General features: G+C 46.0%; 1 protein-coding gene across 2 annotated transcripts in view; it reads left to right on the top strand.

Moving 5' to 3' along the window:
* Positions 1-14,210, top strand: part of Nlg3 (Neuroligin 3) — a 396,857-nt gene that overhangs the window by 276,348 nt on the left and 106,299 nt on the right. The window lies entirely within an intron of this gene.

Raw genomic sequence — 14,210 nt, forward strand, 5'->3', positions numbered from 1 at the left:
GTGTCAATAATTCGTCAGGCTGCCAGCGGATTATTACTTTCTGTTATCATATTTCAGAGTGGTACGGGATTTTTCAAGTGGACATTCCTACGGCGTTCTTTGGAACAATGTAACGTAGTTCTACGTTATTGTGTGTTTCGTAGAAAATGGTCACTTAACTAAGCGCCACGAAAATCTTAAGCGTTTTCCCATAGAGTTTGTCTTTTGTAGCAGAGAAAAATAGGAATAATTATGAATTGTTTGGCATTGCAACGTTACACTATTATCAACTTAGTTGCCTTATTAAACATTTTCATTTCACATCGGTTGTCTTGTATGTTACGATTGTTTCTTAGTCATTCGGAAGCGTCAGTCACCAGTGACTGACATGGCGCTTAACGTGTTAACCTCTTGCGCTGGAAAGACGTGCCACGAACGAGACGTTTGTGTTTCGAAATGGTCAACGATGTCTTACACATTGATAATCTTGTTGCATTACGAATATTAGATTGTTTCGAAATGTATCACTCTATACAAAATGATTAACAGACGAAACTAATGAGCACATCTGCGTAAAATAGGTAGAAACGAAATTCTTCGCACGATACTTCATCGAATCTCTAAATTCATATCCAGCGCAAGTGGTTAATCTTAATTCTTGCTGGTATACTTATGAAATTAATCATGAAGGGGTTAAATAAAGATGAAGACTGTGACAACGCTTCGTTACTTCCTTATCTCTTTTTTTCTGTATTTCTTTTCGCTAATCGCCTCGGTCTCACCGTCCTATAAATTCCTCACGCGTACTTCTTCATTCCCTGGAGTTCCTCAAAAACACCGTTTCTCAAACGTACCGGCGCCACTCGGTCGCAAGACGACGCACCCACACGAACAACTAACCATGCATACCACACATAATGTAATTAGATCTGTACGAAGGATTCCAACTTTCGCTGCAGCCAAATGAAACATCGAAACGGGGAACTGTTCGTGTCTAATTTGTACCGTACTCCGAAGTTGGTTGCTAATGATTCTATAGTAACTTCACTGAAATAACAGTTTATTTAAAAAATATATACAAAGTCTGTTAGAGAGAATGGATGCATACGACTACCGTTACTGTTACGTGTACTTCAGAGAAATTCAGGCGAAAACGTACAAATCGCACAGGAAAATACGCGGAAAGGGAGGAAAACAGGCAGCGAAACTAGACCTGGAATTTAAACAGTATGGGGGCGCGCGTTGTGTCAGACGCCAATACAAGAAACACAAAGTCTTTGAAGGATAGGAGCGCGGAGATTGGATTCGTCGAAACGCGCCACAATGGCGCGCGACTCGTCGCCCGCCTCGAATTTCGAAGCAGGGCGAATAAATTAGGCCGCGTTCGCCGTAGAGAGCGGGTCCCGTGTACTTCAGCTTGCCTCGGTCACAACGTGGAACCATAGTTAGCTTTCCGGCGTGATTAAAGGGATTTGCCTTGCTCTCCCTTTGTACACACTAAATCACCGATGAATTAAATACTTACGAGTAAATTGACGGTGACTCCATTATGGGGTTGCGCGGCGAGGTTCTGTGACATTTAATCCCTCAAACAATAGCGGGTCACTTTCGACTCGTCAATCTTTCACGTCGAATAAACATTACTCGAGATTCCGTTTTATTTGGAACCTAGCACGCCGTTCTCATAGAACGCGAGTTACTCTATGCTCCCAACTGTAGGAAGACAACCGAAACGACGGGGCGTTGGAGATTTGGAGGATGTATTTTGGGGAGCGCGAAAGAAGTGACAGTCTACGGTTTCTCAATAATATTTCAATTTCTAAATGTTCAATGAACATGCCGGTTGGTCGGTGTACAATATATATCTCTCCGCCAGTGGCGGGGGAGTGACGGACGTGGGTAGGATTCCCAAAAATTGGGAATACTACTTCCTCGCCAGCGGTCCGTCGGTTGGTTCCGTTAGCCGGAGACTCGGAAATTTCTAACGACCATAGCAGCAATAGCCCCAAGGATCGCCTCGACTTTAAATTACATGCGGGTATAAAATTCGTAGCTATCGCCTACCTCGGGCTCAATCACGGATTAACTAAAAACGACGAGCAATGGGTCCCTGGGCTTTATTGCTGCTAGGATAGGCAAAAGGGTTTTTTATATCTAAATGCCTACACAACGCTTCCAGATCCAACGAATTACAATTAATCAAATATTCGCGAACGAATCGTCGGCATTCGGTTATGCTCGAAACAAAGGGTCCAAGCGGAAGAAACGAAATTTCAATAACAGCGACGCTGTTGCACAGAAGAAAACCGTGACAATCGGGAACAACTCGAAGCTTGCCAACGTTCGGGGTAGTTGGGAAACTCGATTATAAGCGCGTAACTTCGTCCCGGCCCGACAATGCCGGCCTCCCAGCTGAAATCTGAAAACTGCACCCCCCGACGTCGCCGAGGACATTCGTTACCGCGCTGCAACTGGGGTAGAAGAATTTCCCTGAAAACATCGGAGCTCGGAGCGCGGCCGCCGCTGTTCGAAGCGGACGGTTTCACGGCGGCGCCGCGCGGAAGCGTCGCGACGAGCGTCGAAGCGTTCTTCCACGAGTCGCCCGACCTCCGTTTTCTTCGGGCAGGTTTTTCGAGGTCGCCGGCGACGGCGGCGGCGCGCAATGTGCCGTGAAACGACGCGACCGCGCCCGGAACGACTCGGTTTTGCCGATACTGCGAAACCGCGCAGCTACCGATACAGCCGCACACCATTGTCGTGCGGGATGTCGCGCTGAAAAATAATTCCGCAGCCCGCGCGTCGGAAAAAGCAGAACCGAGACTCGTCTGTTCTCCCTGCTGATCGTTTGACCCGGTTCGACACCTCCGCCGCGTCGATAAGAATGTCGAAACGCTGCGCAATCGGATGTTCGCCTGATCTGGCCGGCGGAAAGTACATTTTGCAAATTTTAACTAAACCGGGAAATTTTTGCTGCTTCGGATAGCTGCATATGTGAGGAGCAATGTAGAAATTTTTGTATCTTTGCAGCACTCGAAAAGTACTGGGTTAACTTGAAAGTTAGAGATTTTTCGACTACGCGTTTTATTTATAAATTTCTCGCAATTTCTATATTCTCGGGTAGTCGGTAGTAATTTGGAAAGTCACTTTTTAAAGTCATTAAGTTTAATACTTGGAGACAAATATTTTTCTTGTAAATTTGTCACTTTCGAGTTCAGTAAGTTTTCGAAAGAAGTATTGCGATTCTTTGATTTTGCTCACTAGTAGAGAATATTTGTAGAAAATCAATAAATTGAACAATTGTATATTATTTATGATGTACTAGTATGTATTATACATTATATTATTGTATATTACTTCATATGATGTATAGATATATATCTTTTTATATAAGTGTATGAAATTATACAGAATTCATATTAATAAATTTATTGTTTTATGCCATATAATTGTATATTATTATATTATATTCTCATATTTTCTTGTGAAAAGTCGATATAAACCTGTCTTTAATTTTCGCCGCTCAGATCAGGCAAATACCCCATTGTGCGCCGGGAGAATTGTGGATCTGATGGTTTCACTATCTAAGAGTAGTAGGTATAGTTATTTGAGACTTCGTTGTTTCCTTCTCTCTTCTTCGTTCTTTGTTTCTTATTTGCTTTGGAATGGTTATTTATAGTGAATAGGAGAATTATTCTAACAACTGTGCAGCTAGGTGATTGAAATATCGGAGGAAAATGTTCCAGATAGGATTTAAGTGAAATCTTGTGTTATTGCTGATGTTATTAAGAGTTTTCAAGACTTCAATTGCTTCCTAGTAGAGGCCAATATCCAAGCTGTAGATACAATTTAAAAGTTACAATTGACTATTTCGCAACTATTTAAATTATGAAGATGCTTTCGTTATTCTAATATTTCAAAATAGAAACAAGTTACTACAATTGTACATACAGAATTCTACAAATCAGTATTAGTCTCCAACTCTCTATCAAACCACTTAACGATAACAAAATCATAACTTTCCTACAAAACAGAGCTTACTCCCAATATCCTCGATCGACCATAACCCGGAAAAAATGTCTTCAGCTCCCGGTTCTCGAAAGGGAGCAGGAAAGAAAGGAGAAGAAACAATAAAACACAGTGAATAAATGGAAGGAACGAGACCTGAAAGTACACGAAACGTTCTACAGAAGTAGCTCGAGGTAGATCTTTTCGAGGAAAGGTTGCGCGGCTCGAAACAAGAGAGCCAAACAATTTTCTATTATTTATAATGTTCTCCGCCGGCTGCGAGCTTCAAAAGGATTCGAAAATTGCGGTTCAGGAGCGTTATATATACATTCGGGAATAGCCTACGTAAGCCGCGTCCTGGAATCGCTGTTGGCGAATTTAAAACGACAATCTGCGAGCTCGTTGCCCCGCGTTCCACCCCTAAATTTCGCCGTTCCACCTTCTCTCCCCCGTTCCTGGCAGGGCTTTTCCAGCCGTCAGACATCTTTATCACGACGGTGCTCGGTCGTTAGAGAAATTCCTTGGATCCGTGGAACAGTTAGGGGAAAGAATAAAATCCGATATACCCGGGCGTTCTGTTATCGGCGGATGGGGTGTTAAAGGCGGCTGACACTTCTGGTTTGAGGAACATTTCCGCCGCAGTGCTTAGGCGGCCGTCGAAGAGTCCCGTTTTTATTCGACCGTACCCGTGAGATCCGGGAACCGGTGAAGATGACAGCAGTCGAGCGACAAACAAGTGTCATAACAATGAAACTGTTATGATCGGGCGAACGATTAGCGTTAGAATTCCCAGCGATGGGGAAAAGTCGCTCGACTCTTTCCACTCGACGATGTTTTTTCATTATAAATATTCATTATTCTCCGGGAAAATATTCGTGACATTTTTCGCAACTAACACGAGGTGTTATCTGACATAAATTAAAGGATAGAACTACTTTATTTCTGTTCCATGTGATCCATTATACGGAATTTAATATTGAATTTGAAATTTTATAATTTTGCTGCGACAAATCAGTTAAGGGTTGTTGTTATATTGAAACTATTTCCATTGCAACAAATTCTGAAACAATTCGTAATAGTTTAACGACCAAAGTTCGTAACAGAAACATAATGTTTAGTTTGAACTCAGAAGGACTGACCGATGTTTATTTCTTTTTACTATTGTTTGAGATAGCTACGAGTTAGAAGCGACATTGTATTAACAAGGGATCAAACGTTCACACGAAGTCATTAGTCTACACTATTCATCGACCACTGTTTACAATCATTAACCCTTTGTGCACCTATGTCAAACGTGACTTATCTGTTTTATTCGCAGATGTGCTTCTTTGTCAACATATATTTAACCCCTTGGCGTACTATTTACTTTCGTTACTAAGCTCGTATAATATTTCACTATCGACGATTCGCAAGAAATACAAAATTTTCCATTCTACTTCAGGTAGAAATTTCATTTGAAGATAATACATTGATAATAGCAAAATAGTGGATAACGAACAGCATTGCTTCTTGTTAAATCAGTCTAGAAATCTTCATCACGAGTCTCACTCGTCATTGCACGGCAAGGGGTTAACCCGCGTGTAGAAAGAGCGGTGACACCGATCGTTGACCGGTGCCGCTGCGAGGACGCCGGGGGCAGAAGCAACGCGGCGTTCGAGACAAAACCGAGACGTTTACGCAAGACGGTACACTTCTCCCGGGCAACGGACCTTTAATTTCTCTGTGCCGGGGAAACTTATTACCAGCGGAAAGCCTCGGCCACTCTGATTCTCCTGCGCAAACAGAAAACAGTAAAGCTCGTAGCTAAGTTTCAGTGTCAGGAGCAATTTGCGCAAATTAGGTGGCTGGAAACCGCGGACCTTTGTCCCGCTCCGGCAGGAATTACTGTTTCGCCGGGGCGAGGGATTCGACTATGCAACGACAACTCTTAAATAGGAAGAGGGAAACGAGTGTGGACACATTCCAAGTTTCTCGCAAATAAACGTTACATTGCGACGCGCCAAGGGAAACGGAAAATTTCTCCCGCGGGAGCTTCTTTCCACGGTTATTACGCGAGAGGAGGGGCCGCTTTTATTCCTGGAACGTAAAAAGCCGAGAGACTTTTAAGCCGCAGGATTATAAACGCGCACCAAGAAAATCTGCTCTTCTTCCCTTAAACAAGGGAGAAGATAGCGGCTCACCCGAAAAAAATAGAATCGTTCAACGCTGAAGATCTCTCTTTCCCTCTCTCTCTCTCTCTCTATTTCTTTTTCTTTCCCACTCTCTCCGGAGAGATTTGAATTGTAAATGATCGCTGAGAGGTTATTGTTTTCGAACAGAAACTCTATCCGGCATCGGCAAGGTAAAAGTGCCATGGATGGATATAACCGGTGAACACATAATTTACACGCGTAGTAAAGTCTCGCGGAATCAATATAAAACGGAAGTTCGGAACGACTTGCCGCCAGGATGTTACGCCGATACTTAAAACATTAAGGCGCGGCGGGCAGTTCGAAAAAGTTTAAATTGCCGAACTTGCAGAACACCGCCGATGTACAGCAATTATTCAGGACGCTTAAACGCCCCGAGGAGTCTAATTAAAAAACGGCCGATCGACTCGCCGCGATCCGCTATCGATCACCCGTGTTTCGAATTTTTGCAGGCTTGGAAAGTTTCGTACTTGTCTTGAAACTCTTGACCCCTTGGGTTATGATATTTTTTAGAACTGTCCTCGACAATGTTTCATTGTTTAATGAAATTCAATGCTCGTCTCGTGTCTACGTTTGTTCCGTAACATCGCAATTTATAATAAAGAAATAATATTTAACCCTTTGCACTCTAGAGTCGCCTCTAAGTCACCAAATGATTTGACACAGCAAAACAGTAAACTTTGATATTTAATATCAAACTTTGTATAATGCATCAATGTACGAAATATTGAAAGAAAATAGTTCTCTTCCTCAATGCGAGATTTCTCAATTCAATCTAAGAAAATGTCTGTATCTCATTAGAAAATATTGAATATTTCCGGTGAAAAACTTCTGCAGTGCAAAGGGTTAATTTGACCTCGAAGGGATTGAGTGAGATTCATATTTGCCGAATTCCTTGACCTTTCCAGAAGTCTCAAAAGATATTATAGGTCAAACGATTAATACAGAATCCTATTCTAAACGAGCGAAATTCTGAAAACAGAATAATTTCCATCTCAGACTCAAATGTTCATCGCCGTCAGCTACCAGTCACTCTTCGAGCCGAAAGAAGTTCCCAAGGACGGGCTGAAAAACGCGGGACGGCGTAAAATCGCGGACGCTCGGTCGGAATAATGTTTGCGGATTCTCAAGCATCGATTTTCCATCGGCGCCCGGAACAATTTCGTGGAGCGCGTCACGTTCAAACATAATACGGGCCCGCGGAGGGTTAATTACAGCCGAAAGTAAATATCAACAGATGGTCCTCGCAACAGATCCCCCGTCATTCGAGCCCCAATCGGCGTGAAGTATTAACTCGCCGGTTCGTTTTCGGGGACCGGCGGTATCGGCGTCGCGCTCCGGCCATTTCCGAAAGGAGCTTTTTCCAGCAGAATTGCCACCCTCGGCTAAACGCGATCCTCTCCCTCCGGGATATCCCGCAAATCCTCCTGAACGATCAGCCGCGCTAAGGGGACGGGATAACGCTGGCTCTTTGATCCACTATTCCCGCTCATTACGTCGTCTGGCCGCCGTATAAAATTTCAAATTACCGTCCACACATCAACGCCCCTCGCGACAGACATTAAACGACGTCGGCCCCGCCCCCTGCCGAAGACGAATACCCTCGATCCATCAAGCGGGACGCTCCTCGAAGGAATCAGTCCATAATGATCGCGCATCATCCGGTGTCCCGCAGCGGCGCTTCTCGAGGGTCCGAGGAGACTGTGTACCACCGGGGAAGGTGGTTTTTCAGCGACCCCGAGCCGGGGCGGGCGCGGTAACAAGCCAGACCCCGGTCGATGGAAAGCTCATTTTTCACTTTGACGGGCCGCGTGACAATGGCCCCGGCAATCGTTAGTTTTATACGGATTTTCGGCGGCTCGGCTGGAAAATACATTATTCATTCGAGTGGTTATTAACTTTTATAACTTTCAACGGAATATACGATCCTGCCTCTCGCCGGGGACCCCGGTGAATCGAATGTTGGTAATTACATGGAACAGGGTGTTAGATATACTATACAGTCATAGCAGCTGGGGGAGTGAATTGATATTAACTGAACTTAGAGCTCGGTATCGCGAGTTTAGTAATTGTCGGAGAGTTGTTCCATTGTAATGATTAGAATTGAGTCTGCAATGAGTTGATTACTGGGAATTATAGAAATGATTAAGGTAACCGATCTCGTTAAGGAGTGGCTCGTATTCCACCCTCATTGAAACCGTGTGGTAACATTTCTTTAAAATCTCAGGGATGTTTAGTCTCTGATTTTCTTCACCCGTCAATCCACCGTCGATGAAAATTATCCAACGGCTCCGCTTATCGCGCGGAAAAAATGGTGGCGTGTAAAAACGAGCGGCGCCATTAACTCGGAAGTTAACTTCCTTCGCGCCAGCCGTCCACGCGATGACGCAGCTCTGCATTGCGGAATTTTAAGGAGCCGGCGCCTCCGCTCTCCGGCGAGGCATTGTCGGGCAGGATAAACAAGATAATTAAAAGATAATTAACCGAGAGCGACGTACGTGACCGTATAAGCCCCGCATGGCTACAATCTCGATGCTCGTTCGGCGACTTCCCGGAGGAACCGGCCGCGATAACGCGGGCCGAGCGAGGCGAGATAAAAGCGGGGAATAGACAGGTGGATGGGGCCGGATAAGGTCGGATCGGCGAGTCGGGGGACGCGGCGGCGAGAAACAGATGGAGATTAAAGCGGGGAACAAGGGAGAGACAGAAGGAAGATGCGATCGGATTGGACGTAAGAGAAATGGGCCGCGGTGGGTGGACGGAAGAACGTGGAAAACACGATGGGAACAGATAAGGGATAATTGGGGTTGGAGCGGCGGGAAACCGGGTCAAGGAGCGTGGAAATTTAAATGAAATTTCGAGCGCGAACCGGAGGCGAGGATGCGCCGCGACGGATGTGACGCGAGCAGATGGGACTGTTGCGGTGATTCTGTGGGTGGAGGGGAAACTGGATCGAGTAAAAAGGTAAACGAACACTTAATCGCCGGAACCGGCATCGGGGATAATCGCGGCACGCGATGGCGAATGGAAATCCAATGGCCCCGCCGGGATGGCGAATCCGGGCTTCTCATTTCCGTCGCGAGAAATCGGGGATTTGCGAGCGTGTAAACCCGCGATCGCCGGGAAGATCTTCCAGCAGACGGTGGAGAAAATTTTGGGAGCGCCGAGATCGAGCCTCGATACCGAAAAATCGGAATCGAACGCGATTGGAACGCTCTCGTGAGGCTCTCGACGGTTCGGATCATGCAGGCTCGCGTCGAGAGTCGAATGTCCAAGGGGATCTTACGTTCGTAAACGTTCTTTATCCGAAATCTCGATTATTAACGGCCGCGTTTCGGATAGCGTGAATACAGAATTAAGGGAACTTTCGTTACGGACTCCCCGTTTCGCGACGCCCTTCGGCGATCATCGAGCGAAACGCCTCGTGTGTCACGGGTGGGGTGGCAAATCACTCGCCATTTTCTAGATCGTCACGTTCGATTGGAGCGTAAATCAGCGTTCGCGAGTTCACCGGGGGCCCTTTCGCTCGATAAATCGTAGCCCGCCGTCGGATTCAATGTCGGCAAGATGACGCACGTGGGTGGAAGCCGGCATCGCGGAAGATGATGAATTTCGGCAATCAACCCGGGCCGGTCGTCGTCGCGCGATACCGGCGCCATTTCGGAGAGCACGCTCGACTGAACGAGTATAATACGCGATCGCTGTTCGAGCGATCGCTGCGCTGAACCGGTGGAAATTTCGTCCTTTTCCAATTCTGTGTCCCAGCGCGGACTCGGTCCTCGCAGCTGGGACCGAAGCTCGGAACAGCGACGGGATCGGCGAAGCTCGCGATCCGAGCGTTCGTTATCGATCCTTCGGCCGGGATAGGTACGGCTCATCGATGAATTAATATCGCGGAGCCATCGTTGATACGCTCGACAGTCGCGTGTGAAATAATTATCGGAGAATAATTATATTATATTTTCGACTGAATGCGCAATTGATTGCGTGCGAAGCGCAGGTGTCGAAGAATGCCAATTTATAGCTCATCCCGCAATTTCGCCGATCGCCGAGGCGGGGGGACCGGCACCGGCGCGCGGAATGTTTCCAAAAATGCCTGTCGCCTCTATTAATCTGTCCGAAAAATTGGCAACATTTAAATTCCAATTGGAAATTTGAATCGCCGTCGCGCACTCGCCGCTGCCGGCGTCGCAGCGGACTGATTTCATTTTAAAATCCGTTCGCGAGATTTTCTATCAATTTTTCGAAACACGTTGCGCACCGTCGACGAGCGACCGGCGCGAATACGGCGGCCGGGTTAGACAAACAATCGCCGTTTAAATTTTCAAAAAGCTGTCAACAGTTTGACAAAATGTTTAAAATGGAACGTCATATCGACAGCGCGGTGCCGCGACGCGGTGTTTGCGCTGTTACTCGGGCATTAATACCGCGGCGCGCGACGAAAAATATCGTTCCGCGGTATTGTTCTATACCGTTGAATATTATATTTAATAAATTCCGCAGCCCCGGCCGGCCGGGGAAGAAAACACGCGACAGGAATTCCAATTAAAATATTCCGGGTCGGCGTCGTTGCACGCCCCTAATCCTCGACGAGCGCGGTCGAAACGCGGTTGTCACGCACCCTCCGCCGGGGACCGCAGGCCTCTATTTAAATTTAAACACAGTTTATTAACCTGTTTCGTGGGCGCAACGTCGGACAATGGAAACACCGGTCTCGCCTTGCCCTCCGGTTCCACGGTATCGATTCCGGGCTCGCTTGCTCGCTCGCAATCGACGTGGTCCCTCCCTTTGAAGGAGCTTCGATTCGGCTCAATCGATTCGCGTGAATGTGGAATCGGGTTTACGAATTGTGCTATTTATTAGTATTAGATTCGACTACAATATCTAAGTATTAAACAGTATCTCTATTTATATCTCTGAATAAATATTTCTATTCGGTCTACTACCCTCATCCCAGATTTTTCTCTTTTACAAAGGAAATCTCTTTACACTCATCAGAAACTATCAAAATCTAATTTCTCTACTATAGAAATCTGACAGTGCCAATGTACCACAGCCCATGGCAAACCCAAAATTTACATCAACTCGCAATGCCGAAATTATAGAAAGAAAACCACGAAAACTACTCCTTCGTATTAGATTCGACTACAAGACCTAAGTATTAAACAGTATCTCTATTTATATTTCTGTAAATAAATATTTCTATTCGGTCTACTATCCTCATCCCAGATGTTTCTCTTTCACAAAGGAAATCTCTTCACACTCATCAGAAATGATCAAAATCTAATTTCTCTACTATAGAAACTTGACAGTGCCAATGCCCCACAGCCCATCGCAAAAACTTTACAACTCGCAATGCCGAAATTACCGAAACAAAACCACAAAAACTACTCCCTCAAACATCTGAAATCATGGGAGACTCCCTCAAAAATCTCTTCGACGTGAATAAATCTCAATAAACCATTGTACACCGAATGTTTCCTCCAGCGCGTCGGTTACGCCTTCCTGTTCACCCTCGAATCCCTCCGCACGATTCCCTCTCTAAGCAAGTCCGGGCAAATCGGCTCTTATCCCCTGGCGCGGGCGCAGCCGAGCACCTGTCATGGGGACGTGAAAAGATTCCAGCAGCCGAGGGGTCGATGATTTGACTTTTTCCCCAGTTGATAATGTACGCTCGAACGGCACGACCTTCGGCTCCCGGGGCTATTCTCGCGGCTCTTCCAGTCCGGCGGCGCTGTCACCGGCAAAAAATAATGGGACGGGTGTTCGACCCTGAGGTTCCGGAGCGCTCCGGAGTCGCCGGTAGGACAGGTTCATTTTTCCGGCGCGTTTCTTCCGATTTCCGGGGGACAGTTCTTCGTTCCGCCGGCAAATCCGCGCCAGAGCCATCAGCTCCGTGAGACATCGCTCGCCGGGTCGTAGGAGGACCCGGTCCCGGAGATCGCCGGGAAGGCGCAGCCGGGTCACCGAGATCCAGGGTCTCGGTTCGATCTCTTTTTGCGGCCGCCGATCGGGATATCGCCCTCTCCTCGCCGCGCGATACGTGAAGGGAACGCAAATAGCCGAGACTTCTCTCGGTTGATTTCGCGCATTGTCACTGAGTTACGGCGCGGCTCCCGTTCCACGGTGAGCGCCGCTGAATACGGGAACGGCTGGGTTAATTCCGTGTTTGGGGCCAAGGAGATTCCGCGCCGGAAATAATTGTCTTTGAATGTCCTGGCCGTTGATCCTCGCCTCCGTGGCTAAGCGATTCACGTGATGAGGCATTGACGGGAGTATTTGCGGAGTATTTATCGCGATGAGGTGATTAAACGATGACTCGGAACAGAGGCGCTCGTAAGATTGATCGGAACGCGGCGAAGATGAAAGGAGATCGGATTGACAATGGTTGGATACTTGCCATGGAACGTACCCGATAAGTACAGCTGTTAATTCCTCGCTGGCAATGATTGTGCATTGCAGGTGTTGATCTTAACCGTCGTCAATGGACGATTCATCTGGAGCATTGACGGGAGTGTTTGTAGAGTATTTATCGTGATCGATGTTTGAGGTCGAGAATAGATGCTTGTAAGAAGAGTTCACTGTGAACCTTATTCGAGTGGATCGTAGATCTGTTGTTCGGTAGTTTGCGCGAACAACGTAACATCGAGTTTCTACAGCTTTTAATTTCCCGCGCGTTCGAACGAAAAAACTATCGGCGAAGGGAATCAGAATCTAATTTGGAATCGTATTTCTGTTCCAGGTAATTATTGGAAACCCATTGACCCGGCGAGTCAGACTATAGGTGGCTGAAATAAATCCGCGGTTCGGTAAGTTAGCGCTCGGCCAGTTCCATGTTTTATTTTGATTGCGAATAATAAAAGTGCGCGACGTGGCAGGGCGAAAAAGCAGCCGTCCGAGCGAGCTCGATACGTCGCCGAATACCGTATCGATTGCAGACATAATAATGGAGCGTTAATGCCCGCGATCGGCGAGAGACATTTTCAGTCCCGGCGTCGCGTCAGCTTCGAGTGACGCGTCGACCTCTCGTGCTCGTTCGGAGCTATTCAAAGAGTCATTAAATATTTCACATTAAATATTTCGGTGTGTCCATCGGCGGACAATCGAGAGGCGACGCGCGAAATACGCGTCCGCGGGCCCTTTCCGATAACCGATAAAAAGCGATGAAAATTGCAGCTGTTATTGGAAACTATCTGTTAAACGGGTATTTAATGTTTCGATTTAGGTTTAAGAGCTTTGGAAATTGGCGCGGTGCTCAATGGAATTTCCTCTCTTAAATTGTTTGCTGTCGTCATACATTTATACGTTTCAACCTGAAAGCTACCCGTGTACCGCCATGCACTTCTACCCTTTGCTTTGTAACATTGATTTGAACTTGCGACGAAGCTTCTATGTAACTACAAACCGTACTTAACCCCTTAACGTACTATTTATTTTCGATAGTAAGCTCGTGTGACATTTTACTATCGGCAATTTGGAAGAAAAGTAGCAAAATTTTCCATTCTACTTCAAGCGGAAGTTTCATTTGAGGATAATACATTGATAACAGCAAAATAGTTATGTGCTTTGATCCGTGGATAATGAACAACATTGATTTTTGTCAAATTAGTCTAGAAATCTTCATCACGAGTTTCACTCGTCATTGTACGGCCAGGGGTTAATTAACTTTTTTTTTTAAATTTTACTATCGACAATTTGGAAGAAATGCAAGAAAATTGTCCATTCTACTTGAAGTGGAAATTTAATTTGAAGATAATACAATGATGATAGCAAAATAGTTATTTGATCCGTGGTTAATGAATAACATCGATTGTCAAATTAATCTAGAAATCTTCATCATGAGTCTCACTCGTCATTGTACAGCAAGGGGTTAATGTAAGTACTTCTTTTAAATCGAAATCGGCCTTACAATGGAATAATTCTTTCTCCACTTAGCCATCAAAGAAGACAAACCTTCAGAGATAATCGCGGAAGAAATCGCGGGGCGAGTAGTCAAACGTATCGAATACGTCTACATCCCCCGAATAAAAGGAGAAA

This window comes from Nomia melanderi, chromosome 3, assembly GCF_051020985.1.
Source record: "Nomia melanderi isolate GNS246 chromosome 3, iyNomMela1, whole genome shotgun sequence".
Lineage (NCBI taxonomy): Eukaryota > Metazoa > Arthropoda > Insecta > Hymenoptera > Halictidae > Nomia > Nomia melanderi.